The sequence below is a fragment of the Amblyomma maculatum genome, unplaced genomic scaffold (genome assembly GCF_055883805.1).
Source record: "Amblyomma maculatum isolate TAMU_Amacu unplaced genomic scaffold, ASM5588380v1 scaffold_15, whole genome shotgun sequence".
NCBI classification, from domain to species: Eukaryota; Metazoa; Arthropoda; class Arachnida; order Ixodida; family Ixodidae; genus Amblyomma; species Amblyomma maculatum.
This window is the reverse complement of record NW_028146740.1, coordinates 10694513-10698018: the sequence shown is the minus strand read 5'-3', so window position 1 is coordinate 10698018 and position 3506 is coordinate 10694513. Positions and strand designations below refer to the sequence as shown.

Sequence of the window (3506 nt, the reverse complement as noted above, 5' to 3'; positions counted from 1 at the left end):
TGTTTGTTGCAAACAGAGCGAAAGTGACCAATGATACCGCAACGTTGGCAACGCTTGTTTTTGGCTGGAGAGCGAAATGAGGCGGCATTATGATGTGACTGGTAGCTACGGTAGCGCTTCGAGCTGCTTTCGGAACATGATGTCCGTGGTGACATGTTTTAATGGGTGTTCACGCATTCAACATCTGCAGAGGCGAATTCTTGCGGGTCGTTGGTTGCCTGTTAGAACTGTGCTGCCATGAGTAGAGCTCTAAGGAACGGGAGAGACGACCCATCCAGAAGGAACCGCCCCCGCAAGCTCTGAGATGATACACCCGCAACGAATTGGTCACGCAGAGAATCTTCCAGGGAAGGAAAGGAGCACGTAGCAGAAAGCTCGCGCAATGCGGTAATGTACTCATTGATAGTTTCATCAGCTTGCTGTACACGCCTACCGAAACGGTGTCGCTCGGCCACACCATTGCTTGCTGTCGTAAAATGAGTGTGCAGAGCTGCAACTGCGATGTCGTACGACGACGGTTCATTTCATCTTGGTTCTCCCTTTGAGCCTCGGGTACCTGAAGAAACATGGCTAAAAAAAGGGCCACATGAGGGGCTTTTGCCGAGCGAGGCGGACTTACTGTTGTCCGATGGCAGAACGATTCACTGTCCCATCGGCGGGACTATTTTGGCCGCCACCCCTTTCCCAAGCATTTCACTCCAGAAGAGCCGAACATCAGGCCGGGGGTATGCTTGTACCCTTTGAAAACCGGTGAGTACCCGGCGGCACCAGTGATCGAACCCAGTATCTCCCGAACACGAGGCAGATTTTCTACCACAAGGCCACCGCTTCTTTCCCCTGGCCTGGTGCTCGGCTCTTCTGGGGTGAAATGCTTAGGAAAAGGGTCATAGGTCCCGAACAGTTGCGCTGATGGGTAAGTGATCCGTTCCGCCATCGGACAACAATAAACCCGCCTCGAGCGACAAAAGCTCATTATGTGGCCCTTCTTTACATCATGAGGGGCATCATCTCATCAACATCATTTGATCTTCAACATCTCATCATCAATCTCAACTTAATCTTGAACCACATTTGCAGGCTGACGTGTTCGAAACTGATTGTTCCCCGGAGGGCGCAGCGGGGAAACTGGGCGCCAGGCCGGGGGTCTGCTTTTACCCATTTTTACCGGTGGGTGTACGGCGGTGGGCTTCGAACTCACCACCTCCCGCAGCCGGGACGGGCGCTCTAACCACTAGGCCGCGACTGCGGTGAGACCGTCGGAAATCCTGAGTTGCCGAGGACTGCAGCGATTCTCTGAGAAGGGAACTTCGTCAGTGACAGTGAAACTTTACGTCTTTCGACATCCTGGCATAGAGCGTTTCGCACTCGAAACTTCAAGGCTTTTTCTGAGTTTTCGCGTGTACAAGACACGACTCGATTTCAGTTTTGAACCCCGTGACACACGGTAACTCGAATCATCTTTGCAGGTTGAAGTGTTCGAAATTATTTTACCCCAGAAGGAGCGCAGCGGGGTTTGCGGAGCCTCTTACAAGCGCACACCCCTGCGATGTCGTACGACGATGGTTTGGGCCCTGGAAATGCCATTGCTGTCTCCTGATGCCTTACGCCGTTTGCTCACCGTGCGTAGTGTTGTGCGAAGATGGAAGCAGCAGGGTGTAAAATATGCGCTGACCTTCTACGCCGGGACTGTGAAGTAGTAGGGCCTTGCGACGATCCGGTGCGCAGTCGGAGGAACCCGAAGCAAGCAGGAAATTCTCGAAGATGCGGAGTCATTGCGGCTATGCAACAGCAGGGCGGCCAGGCGCGGGCAGGAACGGAGGCGTTGGAGCGAGCCCTGAAATCTCCTGGCGCAGGAAAACCGAAGGCGAAAATCACGCCTCCTGAAACCGATTAACCCTCGTCGCCAATGGTGTATCGGCGTGCAGTGCCGCAGATGAACGAGAAGCGGCCGCGCCGGCCGAGCAACCAATATATCTACTTTTCTTTAGTCAAGGATACGCATGTTTTTATATAAAGGCGACACTGGTCCCAATATAGCGGCGGTGATCGTCAAATCAAAGCCAAAACCAAATATACAACAGCGGGGTTGTTCGGCCGGCCAGCGACAGTGGTCAACGACGTGCCATCGGGAACAAAAAGGTTCAAGTGGCTCCCAGTGGCTCCCGCCTGGATCGGTACACGCTCAAGGCGGCCGCGCGGGCACCTCTTTGAGAAGTCGAATGGAGTGACTGATGGTTTCGTCTCTGGCTACGCTTCTCCAATTCCTCTTGCTGACGCAGTGTGTCCCAGACCATGAGCCGCCGGCAGACACCGACCTCCTTTGTGCAACCATCTACACCGCCACAATGGTTGTCTCCTCACTACAAAGTCTACACTCTTTCGAGGGGGCATGTCGGCGGGTGTGAAAGTGTGTTCATGTAAATGACATTGAAGTGATAAGGAGACTCCCTCCACGACGAGCCCGCCCTTCATCTGGGGAACTTGGGAACACAAACCCTATAAAACCGTATGTGTGTTCGGGCATCGTCGGTTTTTCTCTACTCCTTCTAAAGTGTACATAAACAAAGTCTTTGTCTTTCAACTCTTAACTCCTTCGCTCAGCGGCACTTCTTCCTGGGTGGAGCGGGCATCGATGCGACCGAGGATCCGTCCAGAGGCAGCCGAGTCCCACCTCTAACAGCGTCTAGGAACGAGAACACTGTTGAGCCATTCAGGCTTGCAAAGAGCTCCTTTGGAATTGGTATAAGGTAATGTTGCCTGTTCAGCGTTGCACTGATGTTCGTGAATCAAGGCACAAACAAACAGTTCGGTCTTTTCTGTTATTTCGACAACAGGATTGACCTATTGCCTATGCTCTGACTCGCGTGTGGCTACACCATACTTGTTCAGGCGCGTCAGCTGTGCCTTGAAGTTGTCTTCAAGTGCGTTTGTACCCTGCGAAGGGTCGTCACTGCTCCTGCAGTCACGATGTACATAACTGATGATAGTTGCAAAAAGGTGCTCGCAACCGAAGGAAGAGGTCCGGTGCTGGTGGCAGCCGGCGATTGCGGCGGCCAATGTAAAGGGCAGGGCTACGAGGACAATTTCGCGCGCTTACTGGCTTATGTTCCCCAGTAAAGGACAAGTGGTAACGCCGGGTGAAAATATCAAGCATTAAATGGGGCTAGTTGGTGGTTCATACTGGTATATGGATGCGCTTAAACGAATACAAAAAAGACGACACAACGCAACGAGCGCAATGCTTTGCAATGCGTTAGTTGCTTTGTGTCGTCCTGTGTGTCGCTCTTTGTGTAGTTTAACAGCACCCAGGGCGAAGATATTAGACTACGCTAGATCGGGCGCGAAAAGCCCATTTTCGCGCCACGCGCGCGTCGACGACGTCGCGAGGCTAAGTTCTCGAGTTATCCAAGGTTTTTTCACTTCTTGGAAGATCTTAAGAGAAATTTTCATCTCTGTGAGAAGTGTTCGATAATAAGGAGCGGTCAGTTTTGCGCAGCAGTGGTGGA

At 52.5% G+C, this 3506-nt stretch overlaps 1 pseudogene; it reads right to left on the bottom strand.

Annotated features, from left to right (window-relative positions):
* Positions 1-221: 221 nt before the first annotated feature.
* Positions 222-1766, bottom strand: LOC146172028 (uncharacterized; annotated as a pseudogene).
* Positions 1767-3506: the final 1740 nt, after the last annotated feature.